Genomic DNA, 20,127 nt, shown 5'->3' with positions numbered 1-20,127 from the left:
GCTAAGTGACCGGCCGGGGGGCACTGGAAGACTGCTCAGTCAGGAACATGGGGAAGGGGCGTGGCCGAACACAAGGGGGCGTGTGACGGCTGCTTCTGTTGTCTGCGGGGAAGTAGTGTCCCGTGCGGGACAGCGGGGAAAAGCCTTAAAAACGGGACAATCCCGCACAATGAGGGACGGTTGGGAGCTATGTTGTAAGCCAAAACCAGGAGTGGGTGATAAATACAGAAATGGAGCATATGTTTCTTTTATACTTTTCCTCTAATTGTTCCACTCCTGGTTTTGGCTTACAAATACTGATGAAAAATCCTGACCAAACCCTGAACGTGGACACATACCCTTATACTTTCAGGGTTTTTAAAAATAAAAAATAAAAAGTTAAAAAGAACACTTGAGAAAACAAAAAAAAAAAAAAAAAAAAAATCAGATTTTATCGAGTCTTGCTATTTGCCACGTGATCTTTCTGACTAAGTCATAAAAATGGCGACGTTCCACAAAAGGATAAATGTATAACATTTCATATTTCCATATAAAAATGTAGAGACGCAAACTAACAAATACAGAAACGGGCCACAGACTATGCTATAAACCTGATAAAGCGCAGCACTGTGTGAAACCAGCGTGACAATTCTGTGTGATTTTTGCCTGCATTTAACCACTTTATATAGTAATTCCCCAATGATGAGGTTCAGGGATCCAAAGCAAAAAAAAACAAACCAAAAAAAACCAATATAACCCTCTACAAATCCACCTCCAGTGAACTATAGGACCCTACAGCAAGGTTCACTTATTGCAGCTTTTAATGCTCCAATTAAAAAATAAATAAATAATTGTGGACTTGCATTTTTTTTTTTTTTTTTTTTTTTTTTTTTGCGATTTCACCGCACTTTGCATTTTTTCCCTCCAGTTTTCCAATACATTATATAGTAAAACCAATGGTGTTATTCAGTAGTACAACTCATCTCACAAAGAGCAAGCCCTCACACAGCCATATTGATTAAAGAAAAAAAAGTTATGGCTCCAGGAAGGAAAAAAAAAAAAAACAACACAAAACAAAAAACAATTTCCACGTGCGAACATGACCTTACCGTTAGGCCACAGTGAGTATTAGGACAGTATTTTACATCAGTATTTGTAGCCAAAACCGGGAGAGGGACAATCAGAGGAAAAGTAGAGACACGTCATCACTTCTGTATTTATCACCCACCCCTGGTTTTGGCTTACAAATACTGAACGTGCCATTAAACAACAAGAACCATTCAATGTGACCCCCACATGCCTCCCACCCGTGTCCTATATACATCCTATATGCCCCAATCATAAGATGTAAATGACTCACTGAACGTCTCCAGGTCACAAGGTAAAAACTCCACAGAGCAGGTACCGAGGAATTGTCCTGTAACGTCTCAAGACATTTAGTCTTGAGGATTATTAGAAACTCTGCTCTCACGTTAGTATTTAATAAAGATTACGTAGGTGGAAACCAGATTCAGTCAAACCATGAGGACGCATCTCAACAACAAGAGATGAGGGCAGCTCCACCTCAAATATATGTCCATCACTGGCCAGCTGTTACTCATGGGTCAGTAATTAAGCTGTTCTGATGAGGCCACGTTCACACATTCAGTATTTGGTCAGTTTTTTTACCTCAGTATTTGTAAGATAAAACCAGGAGTGGGAGATAAATACAGAAGTGGTGACGTGTTTCTGTTTTACTTTTCCTCTGATTGTTCCACTCCTGGTTTTGGCTACAAATACTGAGGTAAAATGCTGACCAAATACTGAATGTGTGGACGGGGCCTGGAGCAGGCTCGCTGTTTAGTTGTTATTCACACATCAGATGTATAATCAGTGTTGTCCGGTGGGCTTCCGACTGGCACATTATATGCTTGGGTCAGTGACATTCATCAGACAGCACGGTTGCCACCTATGTTCTGTCCATTTTCATTGGCTGTGCGTCATTTCGGAAACCTTTTTACACACAGGAAAAATGGATCATACAAAAAAAAACACAAACTCAGGCTGCGTTCCCACGATGAGTTTTTGATGTTAAGCACATTAGTTTACTTTGTTGTTTTTATTGCGGTTTTTAATGGTGTTTTTTACACTGTGTGTTTTTGTCTCTTGTTCGTTTATCATGATTTAAATAAAGCTGATTTGGAAGTGACAAAGTTATACTGACACTGTCATGGGTGGTTTTGTTTTGTATCTGCTGAGGAAACGCACTGGAAATTCATGAGCGATTTTTACCAGTGGATTTTCCACAAAAAAATGTAAATCTGTGGGGAAAATCACATAAAACTCAGCGTACCCGCAAGAGAAATTGTCATGCTGTGGACTGGAAACCCGCACCGCAGGTCAGTTTACACTGAGAAAAAAGGAGCACAGTGGGCATGAGATTTCTATAAATCACATCCACTTTGCTACAACTGTAAAGCCACGTTCACACGTTCAGTTTTTGATCAGTATTTTACATCAGTATTTGTAAGCGAAAACCAGGAGTGGAACAGTCATAGGTGGGTTATAATGAGGGCAATCTGGGCTGCCGCCTGGGGCCCGGAGCTCCAGGGGACCCATGGCCATATTGCCCTCATTATAATATATTTTTGCAACACCATTGGCACCAGCAGGGAGCGCTCCTATTGCTCCGATGCCGACATTAGAGAGATGGAGCGTAGCTGCAGCCGTCGCCTTCTCTATGACTCTGCCAGGAAAAAAGACATAATGGCGTCGCTGCGTCGTTTACCATGTATGCACCGTCAAGCAGAGGTAGGAGGCAGAGAGAGCTGCAGGGGATCACCAGGAGAGGTGAGCTAGTCTTTTATTTTACTATTTTAAGTGAAGGAATTGGGATGGGGGATGGGGTGAGTACAGTATGTTATAATGAATTGGGATGGGGGAAAGCACAGTATGTTATAATGAATTGGGATGGGGGATGGGGATGAAGGAAAGCACAGTATGTTATAATGAATTTGGATGGGGGATGGGGAAAGCACAGTATGTTATAATGAATTGGGATGAGGATGGGTGAGAGAACAGTATGTTGTAATGAATTAGGATGGGTGAGAGAACAGTATGTTATAATGAATTGGGATGAGGATGGGTGAGAGATCACAGTATGTTATAATGAATTGGGATGGGGATGGGTGAGAGAACAGTATGTTATAATGAATTGGGATGAGGATAGGTGAGAGAAGTGTCACGCTGCAGCTCTGCAGGTAAATGCAAACTCCAATAGATGGCAGCAGAGTGGATAGAGGGCTGAAATCCTGCACAGAGCAGACCAGCAGAGAGTGGCGTAGTACCAAGGGGAATTCCAAACACAGAGTCAGAGGAGTGCCAAAAGGTCATTACTGGTCTGTAGCAGAAGGAAGAGACAGAATCAGGTCAGAGCCAAAGCAGAGTCGAGTAACGGGGAATCCAAACACACAGGGAAATACAGAGTCTGAGCAGGAAGAGAGGAATGAACAGACACGGTCAAAGACAGCTAAACGCAGCAGGACAAATCAGGATTTCACCAGGGCCAGCTACACACACGCAGTAGGCAGACAATATAACTGACACTGCCTGCAGGATGCAGCGCAGAGAAGTAGCAGACCTGACACCGGAATGAGGCAGGACAAGACCCAAAACCTGGTCTGGATCATGACAGTACCCTTCTCTCAAGGGGGGCCACCGGACCCCCAAGTTTCCCAGGATCGCATGCATGAAAAGCCCGAACCAACCGATCAGCATGGACTGATCGCGCCGGGACCCAAGATCGATCCTCAGGACCGTAACCCCTCCAATGTACCAAGTACTGAAGCGAACTGCGAACCATCCGAAAATCGACAATCCGTTCAACTTCATACTTAGTTTGTCCATCCACAGAGACAGGTGGCGGAGGGGGTGGAGACCCAGCAGAGGAACGTACAAATTACTTAAAGGGAACCTGTCACCCCGTTTTTTCAAGATGAGATAAAAATAGCGTTAAATAGGGGCAGAGCTGTGCTTTACATTAGTGTATTTTTTGTGCCTTTATTCCCCACCTATGCTGCCGAAATACCTTTGTAAAGTCGCAGTTTTGGGCTGTCACTCACGCTGGTCTGGTCATTTGGGCGTGGTGACATCGCTGTTTCTCCCCCATATCTTGCTCATCTTTCTGTTGGTGGCGTAGTGGTGTGCGCATGCCCAACAGGCGAATCCACTGCGCAGCTGAAGGAAAAGAGCGCGATCTGCACTATTCAGCGGTTTATCGGTGGGCGCGGCCATCTTCCTGAGGCCGCACGTGCGCAGATGGTAGTGCTCTACTTCCCGGGGCTTCAGGAAAATGGCCGCGGGATGCCGCGCGTGCGCAGATGGAGATCGCGGCGGCCATTTTCATGAAGCAGAGATGCGAACTCGGCTTCAGGAAAATGGCCGCCGCGATCTCCATCTGCGCACCCGCGGCATCCCGCGGCCATTTTCCTGAAGCCCCGGGAAGCCGAGCACTACCATCTGCGCACGCGTGGCCTCAGGAAGATGGCCGCCCCCACCAATAAACCGCTGAATAGTGCAGATCGTGCTCTTCTCCTTCAACTGCGCAGTGGATTCGCCTGTTGGGCATGCGCACACCACTACGCCACCAACGGAAAGATGAGCAAGATCTGGGGGAGAAACAGCGATGTCACCACGCCCATATGACCAGACCAGCGTGAGTGACAGCCCAAAAAGGCGACTTTACAAAGGTATTTCGGCAGCATAGGTGGGGAATAAAGGCACAAAAAATACACTAATGTAAAGCACAGCTCTGCCCCTATTTAACGCTATTTTTATCTCATCTTGAAAAAACGGGGTGACAGGTTCCCTTTAAGAAGGGACTTATGGAACACATTGGGGATACGAAGCGACGAAGGCAAGCGTAAATGAAAGGCAATTGGATTGACAACCTCAATGATTTAGTAAGGACCAATAAACTTGGGACCCTGCTTAACGGAAGGACGTTTCAGACGTATGTTCTTGGAAGACAACCACACTTTATCTCCTACCAGAAATTTAGGTCCTACAGATTGTCGCTTATCAGCAAAATGTTTCTGTTTGCCCTGAGCCTCCCTCCAAACCTCCCCCAACCGCTGAACCGCCGAATCAGCCCCTGAACACCCCGAATCCAACCTGGAAAATTCACCAAAGTGGGGGTGGAAACCATAGTTCCAGTAAAATGGAGAAGTGCCAGTGGACTGATTAACAAGATTATTAATTGCAAACTCAGTCAAGGTCAACAAGGAACACCAATCATCCTGCTGAGACGTGGCAAGACACCGCAAAATCTGTTCAAGTGACTGATTGGTCCTCTCCGTCTAACCGTTGGTTTCGGGATGGTAGGCAGAGGAGAAGGTCAAGTTAATACCCAATCTCTTAAAAAACGCCCTCCAAAATTTGGACATGAATTGCACTTGTCTGTCTGACAACAAATTCAGAGGCACACCATGCAAACGCACAACGTGCTCAATAAACAACTTAGATAGTGTTTCAGCGTTAGGTAGTCCTGTCAAAGGTACAAAATGCGCCCGTTTACTAAATCTGTCAACCACTACCCAGACCACAGTTTTGACATTGGAAGGAGGGAGATCAGTGATAAAATCCATGGACAAATGAGTCCAAGGTCTATCCAGAATTGACAATGGCACCAATTCCCCAGCCGGCCTGTTATGGGAGACTTTAGCATGGGCAAAAATATCACAAGCAGACACAAACACGGCAATGTCAGAATACATGGAGGACCACCAAAACAATCTAGCAATAGCTCTCTGGGTGGCCGCGACTCCAGGGTGTCCACTGAGAGCAGATTCGTGGAACTCCCGGAGAACCCTCAACCGATACTGAACTGGGACGAAGAGCTTGTTATCGGGCAATGACTGAGGAGCAAGAGACTGAGCCTCCCGGATTTTAAGTTCCAATTCGAAAGACACCCTAGCCACGACCACCCCATGCTGAAGAATGGAGGAAGGAGGTTCGAGAGGAGATATGGGATCCAAGCTGCCAGATAAGGCATCAGTCTTGACATTCTTGGAACCAGGCCGAAAGGTGATAGGAAAATGAAAACGTGAAAAAAAAGCGAGCACCTAGCCTGTCTAGGACTCAAACATTTGGCAGACTCAATGTAAGACAGGTCCATGTAGTCTGTAATCACCATGATCCGATGAACAGCTCCCTCCAAAAAATGCCTCCATTCTTCAAAAGCCAATTTTATGGCTAATAACTCTAGATTCCCAACATCGTAATTTCTTTCAGCAGGAGAAAATTTCTTGGAGAAAAAGGCACAATGTCTTAAGTTAGTTAAAGTGACGGGTCCCTGAGACAGCACCGCTCCACTCCCACCTCCGATGCCTCCAACTCTACAATGAATGATTCAGACGGATCAGGCTGGACCAACACAGGAGCAGACATAAAACATTTTTTCAATGTAGAAAAGGCTACAACTGCCGGTGATGACCAGTTTTTAAGATCAGCCCCCTTACGAGTGAGATCAGTGAGAGGCTTGACCACGTGAGAAAACCCCTTAATAAATTTGCTATAGTAATTGGCAAAACCCAAAAAATGCTGAAGACCTTGAGGTCTCTGGGTTGCACCCAATCAACAATGGCCTGTACCTTTCCTGGGTCCATACAAAACCCCTTGGTAGAAAGGATGAACCCCAGAAAGGACAGCTCTTGGACACAAAATGAACACTTCTCAGGTTTAGCGAACAGAGAGTTCTCCCGTTAACTCTGAAGAACTGCACGTAAATGACCCATGTGAGATTCCTTGTCAGATGAAAATACAAGAATGTCATCTAGATATACCACCATAAAGTGCCCAATGAAGTCAGAAAATTCATCATTAATGAAGTTTTGAAAAACCGCTAGCACGTTGGTGAGACCAAAGGGCATGACCAAATTTTGAAACCAACTCTCAGAGGTGAGAAATGTCCTTTTCCACTCATCCCCTCCCGAATACAGATAAGATTATACGCTCCCCTGAGGTCCAACTGGGAAAACCACTTAGCCCCAGATAATTGGTTGTAAAAATCAGGAATAAGCAGGAGGGGGTAGGTATTTCTCACTGTAATTTTATTTAGTTCCCGAAAATCGAGACAAGGGCATAAACCACCATCTTTTTTTTGACAAAAAAGAATCCAGCAGCCCAGGAGAGACAGAGGGACAGATGTGACATTTACGTAAACTTTCTGAGATATAATCTTTCATAGCGGTACGTTCCGGACTGGATAGATTGTACAAACAGGCCTTGGGCAATTTAGCACCCGGAATGAGATTAATAGTACTATCATAGGGGCGATGTGGTGGCAAGACCTCAGCCTCTTTTTCGGAAAAACATGTCCTTAAAATCTTTCAGGTACTCCGGAATACCCTCCCGATTAACGGATGACACCAGAACAGCAGAAAGATAACCATTTGAACAATTAGGACCCCATTTCACAATATGCTGAGATTCCCAGTCAATAGCAGGATTATGCAACTGTAACCAGGGGAACCCCAACACCAGTCCCGCTGGAAGATTATCCAGAGAATAACATGAAATGCGTTCCTGATGCAAGGAACCCACCTTGAGGAGAAAGTCCTCTGAGACAAGCTTATCAATATTCTTAATCGTGGTGTCTTATCAATGGCAATGATATGAATTGGGGTTTCAAGCCTAACTGTCCCTATCTTACTCTTGGACACCAAGCTTGAGTCAATGAAGTTCATGGATGACCCACAGTCCAAGAAAACTGAAGTGGGTGTGTAACCATCCCCACAACAAAGTTCCACCTCCAACAAAATCTTTTGAAATGAGGAAAAAGGTACCTGAGAGTCTGGGTGACCTCCTCGGCAATCACCCAGACTTAGGCGTTTCCCGGCAACTTGTTAGTTGATGGGCAAGAGGAGCAGTCCTTTTTCCAATGTCCAGGACTTCCACAATAAAAAAACATAATCTCCCTTCACGTCGTTCCTTCCTCTCCTTCTCCTTGAGGTTAGTGGCCCCAACCTCCATAGGTTCCGTATATGGCATCACATCAGAATTAGCAGGATGTAAAGGAACCTCTCGCTGAATTACACCTCTCTCCCGCAACCTCCGATCCATACGAATGACCTTAGTCATGGCCTCCTCCATGGAGCTGGGTGGCAGATGGAGAGCCAGAGCGTCCTCTCCTGAACTGACATCTTAGCGCAGAGTCGTTCCAGGACACTTCAGTGGACCACCGTCTAAACTCTGAACAATTCCAGTCGGCAGTGTGTTTACCCTGGGAGAGACCCATGATGGTGTCCTCTGCCACCCTGACTCGGTCTGGTTCGTCAGTCCTAAAACCTCAAAGAACCTATCCACAGACACACATTCAGAAGCAGTAGCAGGTAAAGAAAAAGCCCAAGTTTGAGGACCTTCCCGGAGTATAGAAATAATTATCCCCACCCATTGACTCTCATCACCAGAGGATCGGGGTCTAAGGGAGAAAAGCAGCTTACAACTCTCGATGAATGTACGGAACTTCTCCTTTTCTCTGGAGAAAGTATCTGGGAGCCTGAGCTTAGATTCAGGAGAGTGTAACAAGACATCCATGGGGTCCGAGTGAATACAGGCTGATTGTGTAGCAGAACCCTGAAAAGACTTAACCGTCTCAGTAAGTTCCCTCTGGAGTTGATTATGGGAAGTGGCCAGGGCTCTATCTTCCACAGACAATTCCTACATCATTTGAGTCAAATCAGAAATCTGATCCGTCAGGATCCATAAAGAGAGGAACAAAGGAAAAAAAATCTGTCTAGGGTCAGTTATAATGTCACGCTGCAGCTTTGCAGGTAAATGCAAACTCCACTAGATGGCAGCAGAGTGGAGAGAGGGCTGAAATCCTGCACTGAGCAGACCAGCAGAACTGCAGCGAGGCTTCCACCAGGTGGCAGCAGAATAGTCAAACAAGCCGGGTGGACACCAGAGAGTAGCGTAGTACCAAGGGGAATTCCAAACACAGAGTCAGAGGAGCGCCAAAAGGTAATTACTGGTCCGTAGCAGAAGTACCAGAAGGAAGAAAGAGAATCAGGTGAGAGCCAAAGCAGAGTCGAGTATCGGGTAATCCGAACACACAGGGAAACACAGAGTTGGGGCTGGAAGAGAGCAATGAGCAGACACGGGCAAAGACAGCTAAATGCAGCAGGACAAGTCAGGGTTTCACCAGAGCCAGCTACACATGCCGTAGGCAGGAAATATAACTGACACTGCCTGCAGGATGCAGCGCAGAGAAATAGCAGACCTGACACTGGAACGAGGCAGAGAAAGTTAACCCCTGACATGACCAGACTGGGGAAAGGAGAAACAAGACCCAAAACCCAGTCTGGATCATGGCAAGAACAGTATGTTATAATGAATTGGGATGGGGATGTATGAGAGCACAGTATGTTATAGTGAATTGGGATGGGTGAGAAGATATTACATCATAATGAATTAAGGTACCTTCACACGAAACGACATTATAACGATATCGCTAGTGATCCGTGACGTTGCAGCGTCCTCGCCAGCGATATCGTTTAGTTTGACACGCAGCAGCGATCAGGATCCTGCTGTGATGTCGCTGGTCGCTGAATAAAGTCCAGAACTTTATTTGGTCGTCCGATCGCTGTGTATCGTTGTGTTTGACACCAAAAGCAACGATACCAGCGATGTTTTACACTGGTAACCAGGGTAAACATCGGGTAACTAAGCGCGGGGCCGCGCTTAGTAACCCGATGTTTACCCTGGTTACTAGCGTAAAATGTAAAAAAAACAAACAGCACATACTCACATTGCGTCCCCTGCAGTCTGCTTCCTCCTCTGACTCAGCACCGCAAAGTGAAAGTGAAAGCAGCACAGCGGTGACGTCACCGCTCTGCTCTCACTGTACGGCGCTCAGTCAGTCAGGAAGTGGACGCAGGGGGACGTGAATGTAAGTATGTGCTGTTTGTTTTTTTTACATTTTACGCTGGTAACCAGGGTAAACATCGGGTTACTAAGCGCGGCCCTGCGCTTAGTTACCCGATGTTTACCCTGGTTACCAGGGGACCTCGGCATAGTTGATCGCTGGAGAGCGGTCTGTGTGACAGCTCTCCAGCGACCAAACAGCGACGCTGCAGCGATCGGCATCGTTGTCGCTATCGCTGCAGCGTCGCTTCGTGTGAAGGTACCTTTAGGGTGTAAAAGAGGACCTTGCATACTGAATTGTGGTATGTAATTATAATGAATTGGGAGATATGTGACTAAGTAACATAGTAACATAGTTATTAAAGTTGAAGGAAGACTTTTTTAAGTCCATCTAGTTCAACCCATAACCTAACCTAACATGCCCTAACATGTTGATCCAGAGGAAGGCAAAAAAAAAAACATGTGGCAAAGAGTAAGCTCCACATTGGGGAAAAAAATTCCTTCCCGACTCCACATACGGCAATCAGACTAGTTCCCTGGATTAACGCCCTATCAAGGAATCTAGTATATATATAACCTGTAACATTATACTTTTCAAGAAAGGCATCCAGTCCCCTCTTAAATTTAAGTAATGGATCACTCATTACTACATCATACGGCAGAGAGTTCCATAGTCTCACTGCTCTTACAGTAAAGAATCCGCGTCTGTTATTATGCTTAAACCTTCTTTCCTCCAGACGTAGAGGATGCCCCTTGTCCCTGTCTCAGGTCTATGATTAAAAAGATCATCAAAAAGGTCTTTGTACTGTCCCCTCATATATTTATACATTAAAATAAGATCACCCCTTAGTCTTCGTTTTTCCAAACTAAATAGCTCCAAGTGTAATAACCTGTCTTGGTATTGCAGACCCCCAAATCCTCTAATAACCTTGGTCGCTCTTCTCTGCACCCGCTCTAGTTCAGCTATGTCTTTCTTATACACCGGAGACCAGAACTGTGCACAGTATTCTAAGTGTGGTCGCAATAGTGACCTGTATAGAAGTAAAATTATGTTCTCCTCATGAGCATCTATGCCTCTTTTAATGCATCCCATTATTTTATTTGCCTTTGTAGCAGCTGCCTGACACTGGCCACTGAATATGAGTTTGTCATCCACCCATACACCCAGGTCTTTTTCATTGACGGTTTTGCCCAGAGTTTTAGAATTAAGCACATAGTTATACATCTTATTACTTCTACCCAAGTGCATAACCTTACATTTATTCCCATTAAAGCTCATTTGCCATTTATCAGCCCAAGCTTCTAGTTTACATAAATCATCCTGTAATATAAAATTGTCCTCCTCTGTATTGATTACCCTGCAGAGTTTAGTGTCATCTGCAAATATTGAAATTCTACTAGGTATGCCCCCTACAAGGTCATTAATAAATATGTTAAAAAGAAGAGGGCCGAATACTGACCCCTGTGGCACCCCACTGCTAACCGCGACTGTCCGAGTGTGCTCCATTAATAACCACCCTTTGTTTCCTATCCCTGAGCCAGCTCTTAACCCACTTACACATATTTTCCCCTATCCCCATTATTCTCATTTTATGTATCAACCTTTTATGTGGCACCGTATCAAAAGTTTTTGAAAAGTTCATATACATTACGTCCACTGGGTTCCCTTGGTCCAGTCCTGAACTTACCTCTTCATAGAAATTGTTCAGATTAGTCTGACAGGAACAGTTCCTAGTAAACCCATGTTGATATTGGGTCATGACGTTATTCCTCTTCAGATACTCCAGTATAGCATCCCTTAGAAAACCCTCCAGGATTTTACCCACAGTAGAGGTTAAGCTTACTGGCCTATAATTTCCGAGTTCAGTTTTTGTCCCCTTTTTGAATATTGGCACCACATTTTCTGTACGCCAGTCCTGTGGTACAGACCCCTTTATTATGGAGTCTTTAAAGATTAAAAATAATGGTCTATCACTGACTGTACTTAATTCCTACCGTACTTGGGGGTGTATCCCATCCGGGCCCAGAGATTTGTCAATTTTAGTGATTTTTAGACACCGCCGTACTTCCTGCTGGGTTAAGCAGGTGACATTTAATGGAGAATTTTTGTTATCACTGATCATATTGTCTGCCATGGAATTTTCTTGTGTAAATACTGATGAAAAAAAGTCATTTAGCATATTGGCTTTTTCCTCACCCTCATCCACCATTTCACCAGACTATTTTTAACCCCTTTCTGACATTGGACGTACTGTCCCGTCGAGGTGGGGTGGGCCCGTATGACCACCGACGGGATAGTACGTCCAGCGCGATCGGCGGCGCTCACGGGGGGAGCAAGGCCGATTGCGGCCGGGTGTCAGCTGATTATCACACCTGACATCCGGCACTATGTGCCAGGAGTGGTCACGGACCGCCCCCGGCACATTAACCCCTGGCACACCGAGATCAAACATGATCGCGGTGTGCCGGCGGTACAGGGAAGCATCGCGCAGGGAGGGGGGCTACCTGCGTGCTTCCCTGAGACCCCTGGAGCAACGCGATGTGATCGCGTTGCTGCGAGGGTCTCTTACCTCCTCCTCGCTGCAGGTGCCCAGATCCAAGATGGCCACGGCATCCGGGTCCTGCAGGGAGGGAGGTGGCTTACCGAGTGCCTGCTCAGAGCAGGCGCTTGGTAAGCCTGCAGTGATGTAACAGATCGGTGATCTGACAGAGTGCTGTGCAAACTGTAAGATCACCAATCTGTGATGTCCCCCCCTGGGACAAAGTAATAAAGTAAAAAAAAAAATTCCACATGTGTAAAAAAAATAAAAATAAATAAATTCCTAAATAAAGAAAAAATATATATATATATTATTCCCATAAATACATTTCTTTATCTAAATAAAAAAAATAAAACAATAAAAGTACACATATTTAGAATTGCTGCGTCCGTAACGACCCCACCTATAAAACTATATCACTAGTTAACCCCTTCAGTGAACACTGAACACCGTAGGGAAAAAAAAAAAATGAGGCAAAAAAACGCTTTATTATCATACCGCCGAACAAAAAGTGGAATAACACGCGATCAAAAAGACGGATATAAACAACCATGGTACCGCTGAAAACGTCATCTTGTCCCGCAAAAAACGAGCCATGATACAGCGTCATCAAAGAAAAACTAATAAAGTTATAGTTCTCAGAATAAAGCGATGCCAAAATAATTATTTATTCTATAAAATAGTTTTTATCGTATAAAAGCGGCAAAACATAAAAATATGATATAAATGAGGTATCGCTGTAATCGTACTGACCCAAAGAATAAAACTGCTTTATCAATTTTACCAAACGTGGAACAGTATAAACGCCTCCCCCAAAAGAAATTCATGAATAGCTGGTTTTTGGTCATTCTGCCTCACAAAAATCGAAATAAAAAGCGATCAAAAACTGTCACGTGTCCGAAAATGTTAACAATAAAAACAACAACTCGTCCCGCAAAAAACAAGACCTCACATGACTCTGTGGACCAAAATATGGAAAAATTATAGGTCTCAAAATGTGGAGATGCAAAAACTTTTTTGCTATAAAAAGCGTCTTTTAGTGTGTGACGGCTGCCAATCATAAAAATCCGCTATAAAAAATGCTATAAAAGTAAATAAAACCCCCCTTCATCACCCCCTTAGTTAGTGAAAAATAATAAAATTTAAAAAATGTATTTATTTCCATTTTCACATTAGGGTTAGGGTTAGGGCTAGGGTTAGGGCTAGGGTTAGGGTTACGGCTAGGGTTAGGGCTAGGGTTAGGGTTACGGCTAGGGTTAGGGCTAGGGTTAGGGCTAGGGTTAGGGTTAGGGCTAGGTTTAGGGTTAGGGCTGGGGTTAGGGCTAGGGTTGGAGCTAAAGTTGGGGTTAGGGTTGGGGCTAAAGTTAGGGTTAGGGTTTCGGGCTAAAGTTAGGGTTAGGGTTTGGATTACATTTACGGTTGGGATTAGGGTTGGGATTAGAGTTAGGGGTGTGTCAGGGTTAGGGGTGTGGTTAGGGTTACCGTTGGGATTAGGGTTAGGGGTTTGTTTGGATTAGGGTTTAAGTTAGAATTGGGGAGTTTCCACTGTTTAGGCACATCAGGGGCTCTCCAAACATGACATGGCGTCCGATCTCAATTCCAGCCAATTCTGCATTGAAAAAATAAAACAGTGCTCCTTCCCTTCCGAGCTTTACCGTGCGCCCAAACAGGGGTTTACCCCAACATATGGGGCATCAGCGTACTCGGGACAAATTGGACAACAACTTTTGGGGTCCAAGTTCTCTTGTTACCCTTGGGAAAATATAAATTTGAGGGGCTAAAAATCATTTTTGTGGGAAAAAAAAGGATTTTTTATTTTCACGGCTCTGCGTTGTAAACTGTAGTGAAACACCTGGGGGTTCAAAGTTCTCACAACACATCTAGATAAGTTCCTTGGGAGGTCTAGTTACCAATACGGGGTCACTTGTGGGGGGTTTCTACTGTTTGGGTACATCAGGGGCTCTGCAAATGCAACATGATGCATGCAGACCAATCCATCTAAGTCTGCATTCCAAATGGCACTCCTTCTCTCCCGAGCTCTGCCATGCGCCCAAACAGTGGTTCCCCCCCCACATATGGGGTATCAGCGTACTCAGGACAAATTGGACAACAACTTTTGAGGTCCAATTTATCCTGTTACCCTTGTGAAAATACAAAACTGGGGGCTAAAAAATCATTTTTGTGAAAAAAAAAAAGAATTTTTATTTTCACAGCTCTGCGTTATAACCTGTAGTGAAACACTTGAGGGATCAAAGCTCTCAAAACACATCTAGATAAGTTCCTTAGGGGGTCTGCTTTCCAAAATGGTGTCACTTGTGGGGGGGTTTAATGTTTAGGCACATCAGGGGCTCTCCAAACGCGACATGGCGTCCCATCTCAATTCCAGTCAATTTTGCATCGAAAAGTCAAATGGCGCTCCTTCCCTTCTGAGCTCTGCTGTGCACCCAAACATGGTTTAAACATGTGGTTTACCCCCACATATGGGGTATCGGCGTACTCAGGACAAATTGTACAACAACTTTTGGGGTCCATTTTCTCCTGTTACCCTTGGTAAAATAAAACAAATTGGAGCTGAAATAAATTTTGTGCAAAATAAATTTAAATGTTAATTTTTATTTAAACATTCCAAAAATTCCTGTGAAACACCTGAAGGGTTAATAAATTTCTTTAATGTGGTTTTGAGCACCTTGATGGGTGCAGTTTTTAGAATGTTGTCACACTTGGGTATTCTATCATATAGACCCCTCAAAATGACTTCAAATGAGATGTGGTCCCTAAAAAGAAAATGGTGTTGTAAAAATGAGAAATTGCTGGTCAACTTTTAACCCTTATAACTCCCTAACAAAAAAAATTTTGGTTCCTAAATTGTGCTGATGTAAAGTAGACATGTGGGAAATGTTACCTATTAAGTATTTTGTGTGACATATCTCTGTGATTTAAGGGCATAAAAATTAAAAGTTGGAAAATTGCAACATTTTCTAAATTTTCGCCAAATTTCCATTTTTTTTTCACAAATAAATGCAAGTTATATCGAAGAAATTTTACCACTATCATGTACAATATGTCACGAGAAAACAGTGTCAAAATTGCCAAGATCCGTTGAAGCGTTCCAGAGTTATAAACTCATAAAGGGACAGTGGTCAGAATTGTAAAAATTGGCCCGGTCATTAACGTGCAAACCACCCTTGGGGGTAAAGGGGTTAAGGGGGCCAACACTATCATTTTTTAGTTTCTTACTATTTATGTAGTTAAAGAATATTTTGGGATTATTTTTACTCTCTCTGGCGATTAGTCTCTCTGTCTCAATCTTTGCTGCCTTGATTTGCTTTTTACAGAATTTATTTAATTTTCTGTATTTATTTAATGCCTCATCACTACCTACTTCCTTTAATTCTCTAAATGCTTTCTTTTTGTGACTTATTGCGCCCCTTACAGCTCTATTTAGCCATATTGGTTTCCTCCTATTTCTGGTAGGTTTATTGCCATACGGTATATATTGTGCACAGGTCCTATCCAGGATGCTAATTAACGTCTCCCATTTTCTTTGTGTGTTTTTATGTCTCAGGATCATCCCAGTTAATTGCACCAAGATCATCTCTCATCCATTGGAAATTTGCCCTCCTGAAGTTTAGTGTCCTTGTAACCCCTCTATTACACATCTTATTAAAAGATACATGAAAACTTATTATTTTGTGATCACTATTCCCCAAGTGACCCCCAACCGTTATATTTGATATGCGGTCTGGCCTGTTGGTTAATATTAGGACTAGCAGTGCCCCCCTTCTTGTTGGTCCTGAACCAGTTGTGCAAGGTAATTGTCTCTCATAGTTGTCAAAAACCGATTACCTTTGCTGGAACTGCAGGTTTCTGTTCCCCAATCTATTTCAGGGTAGTTGAAGTCCCCCATAATAATGACTTCTCCTTGAGTCGCAGCTTCATCTATTTGCTTTAGGCCTCTTTCACACGTCCAGATAATTCCGGTACCGGAGAAATCGGTACCGGAGTTATCCGTGTCCATGTGTCCGTGTGCTCAAGTGGCACATCAGTGTGGCACACGTGCGGCATCCGTGTGCCGCCCGTGTGCCGCCTGAGGACCACACGGACCGTGCAGGAGAGACAGCGCTACACTAAGCGCTGTCCCTCCTGTGTGGTGCCGAAGGCGGCATTCATCTCTTCTACCCCGCAGGAGAGAAGAGATGAAAGTTCAAGTATTTTTTTTTTTGTGAAAAATAAAGTTTGCATGTGCCCCCCGCCTCCCCCCCCCCCCAGTGCGCCGCCCGACCCCTTGCAGAAGAAATACTCACCTAGCTCCCGCGATGTCTCCTCTCTCCTCTCCGTGCTGGCAGCTTCTCCTGTGTGAGCGGTCACGTGGTACCGCTCATTACAGTCAGGGAATATTCACTGACTGTAATGAGCAGTACCACGTGACCGCTCACACAGGAGAAGCTTCCAGCGCTGAGAGGAGAGAGGAGACATCGCGGGAGCTAGGTGAGTATTTCTTCGGCAAGGGGCCGGGCAGCGCACTGGGGGGGGGGAGGAGGCGGGGGGCACATGCAAACTTTATTTTTCATTAAAAAAAAAATACTTGAACTTTCATCTCTTCTCTCCTGCGGGGTAGAAGAGATGAATTCCGCCTTCAGCACCACAGCGGGGGGACAGCGCTTAGTGTAGCGCTGTCTCTCCTGCGGGCGGTACGTGCACACGGAGGAGAGTGCACACTGTTCTCCGTGTGCACGTGTGCTGTCCGTATTGTGGTCCGTGCTGCCGGTAAAAAACGGACATGTCGACGTGTTTTCCACACGGACACACGGTCCGTGTGAAAACATGCACATGTGCAGAAACACATAGATTCTAATGGGTCTACGTGTGTCAGTGTCTCCGGTACGTGAGAAAACTGTCAATACACGTACCGGAGACACTGACGTCTGAAAGAGGCCTTACAAGGATATTCTCCGTTGCTTCCATTATTTTTGGAGACTTATAACAAACCCCTATCAGTAATTTATTATTTTTTCCCCCTCCCCTTATCTCCACCCACAAGGACTCTACATTTTCGTTAGATTCACCTATATTATCACACAGGATGGGTTTTAAGGATGATTTTACATATAGACACACCTTTCCCCCTCGCTTATCCGTTTGGTCATTTCTGAACAGCCTATAGCCCTGCAAGTTAACAGCCCAGTCATGGCTCTCATCCAGCCATGTCTCAGATATCCCCACCATGTCATAATTATGCTCCAAAAACATTAATTTGAATTCTTCCATTTTGTTGGCAAGGCTTCTGGCATTAGTATACATGCACTTTATGTATCTCTCTGTACCTCTGTTCTTTCTTAAATTATTAATTGTTCTAACCCCACCCCCAATGCCACCGCCACCCCCAACTTCCTTATTTGTGCCCAGGTCTCTATCTGCACTATCTTCCCCTCCAATAAAATGAATGCCCTCCCCCCCAATCCCTAGCTTAAACACTCCTTCATCCTTCTAGCCATTTTTCTCCCCCAGCACAGCTGCACCTTCCTCACTGAGGTGCAGCCCGTCCCTAGCGTAAAACCTGTAGCCAACTGAGAAGTCGGCCCAGTTCTGCAGGAAACCAAACCTCTCCTTCCTACCCCAATTCTTCAGCCACTTATTAACCTCCCTAATCTCCCGTTGCTTCTCTGGCGTGGCACGTAGTGTTGAGCATTCCGATACCGCAAGTATCGGGTATCGGCCGATATTTGCTGTATCGGAATTCCGATACCGAGATCCGATACTTTTGTGGTATCGGGTATCGGTATCGAAACAACATTAATGTAAAAATGTGTAAAAGAGAGAATTAAAATAAAAAATATTGCTATACTCACCTCTCCGACGCAGCCTGCACCTTACCGAGGGAAGCGGCAGCGTTCTTTGTTTAAAATTTGCGCTTTTCTTTCCTTACGTGAAGTCCCGGCTTTGTGATTGGTTGCGTCGCAGTCACATGGGCAACGCAACCAATCACAGCAAGCCGTGACGTAATTTCAGGTCCTTAAGGATTTTAAAATTACGTCCCGGCTTTGTGATTGGTTGCGTCGCAGTCACATGGGCGACGCAACCAATCACAAGCCGTGACGTCACGGGAGGCTGGACACGCGCGCATTTTAAAATGCGCGCTTGTCCAGCCTCCCGTGACGTCCCGGCTTGTGATTGGTTGCGTCGCGATCAACCAATCACAAGCCGGGAGGCTGGAAACGCGCGCATTTTAAAATGCGCGCTTGTCCAGCCTCCCGTGACGTCCCGGCTTGTGATTGGTTGCGTCGCGATCAACCAATCACAAGCAGGGAGGCTGGACAAGCGCGCATGTGACGTCCCAGCTTGTGATTGGTTGCGTCGCGATCAACCAATCACAAGCCGGGAGGCTGGACAAGCGCGCATTTTAAAATGCGCGCTTGTCCAGCCTCCCGGCTTGTGATTGGTTGATCGCGACGCAACCAATCACAAGCCGGGACGTCACGGGAGGCTGGACAAGCGCGCATTTTAAAATGCGCGCGTGTCCAGCCTCCCGGCTTGTGATTGGTTGACCGCGAAGCAACCAATCACAAGCCGGGACGTCACAGGAGGTTGGACAAGCGCGCATTTTAAAATGCGCGCGTGTCCAGCCTCCCGGCTTGTGATTGGTTGACCGCGACGCAACCAATCACAAAGCCGGGACGTAATTTTAAAATCCTGAAGGACCTGAAATTACGTCACGGCTTGCTGTGATTGGTTGCGTCGCCCATGTGACTGCGACGCAACCAATCACAACGCCGGAACGTAATTTTAAAATCCTGAAGGACCTGAAATTACGTCACGGCTTGCTGTGATTGGTTGCGTCCCGGCCACATGGGTGGCACGCGACCAATCACAAGCCGGGACTTCACGTAAAGGAAAGAAAAGCGCGAATTTTAAACAAAGAACGCTGCCGCTTCCCTCGGTAAGGTGCAGGCTGCGTCGGAGAGGTGAGTATAGCAATATTTTTTATTTTAATTCTTTCTTTTACACATTAATATGGTTCCCAGGGCCTGAAGGAGAGTTTCCTCTCCTTCAGACCCTGGGAACCATCAGGGATACCGTCTGATACATGAGTCCCATTGACTTGTATTGGTATCGGGTATCGGTATCGGATTGGATCCGATACTTTGCCGGTATCGGCCGATACTTTCCGATACCGATACTTTCAAGTATCGGACGGTATCGCTCAACACTAGTGGCACGTGGTACAGGCAGTATTTCGGAAAATACCACGTTGGAGGTCCTTGCTTTCAGCTTGCAGCCTAATCCCCTGAAATCGTTTTTAAGGACCTTCCACAAGTAATTGTGGGACATGTGACTGAACCCAGTAATGAACTGGGTGTATGTGACTGTAATGATGATAAGTGGACAGTTTTGGATTGGAGTGCCAAGAGCCCACCAGTAACCAACTCCAGGGCTCCACTATTCAGCTACATGCAAATGTGACATTATCCTCAATCACAAATTTATATAACAATGAACGGGGTAGATTGTTACAGTAAATGAATAAGATACGACCATTGTATGTACATAGTGAATAAAGTATATTGTGCCAAATACTGCTCATATAAGAGGGTGCTGGTCCACTCCTGCACAGCGGCCCACCAGACGATTCTCCGGTTCTCCTCTGGGCCAGTCCAAGCCTGTAGGTGGAATATAATTAGGGCAAACTGGGCTACTGTCCCTGGGC

At 45.2% G+C, this 20,127-nt stretch overlaps 1 protein-coding gene across 2 annotated transcripts in view; it reads right to left on the bottom strand.

Annotated features, from left to right (window-relative positions):
* LOC143804934 (kinesin-like protein KIF14) overlaps window positions 1-20,127 on the bottom strand; it is a 239,885-nt gene that overhangs the window by 172,537 nt on the left and 47,221 nt on the right. The window contains exon 1 of one of the 2 annotated variants that reach the window (XM_077283558.1): window positions 1,340-1,521. The exons of the other annotated variant lie outside the window; for it this stretch is intronic. The gene's annotated coding sequence lies outside the window, so the exon portion shown is untranslated. Of the gene's footprint in view, window positions 1-1,339; window positions 1,522-20,127 lie in introns of those variants that run through there. 2 annotated transcript variants of the gene reach the window in all.

The sequence above is a fragment of the Ranitomeya variabilis genome, chromosome 2 (genome assembly GCF_051348905.1).
Source record: "Ranitomeya variabilis isolate aRanVar5 chromosome 2, aRanVar5.hap1, whole genome shotgun sequence".
Taxonomy (NCBI): domain Eukaryota; kingdom Metazoa; phylum Chordata; class Amphibia; order Anura; family Dendrobatidae; genus Ranitomeya; species Ranitomeya variabilis.
Note: the sequence above shows the minus strand (reverse complement) of the source record. Positions and strands in the feature narration are given on the sequence as shown.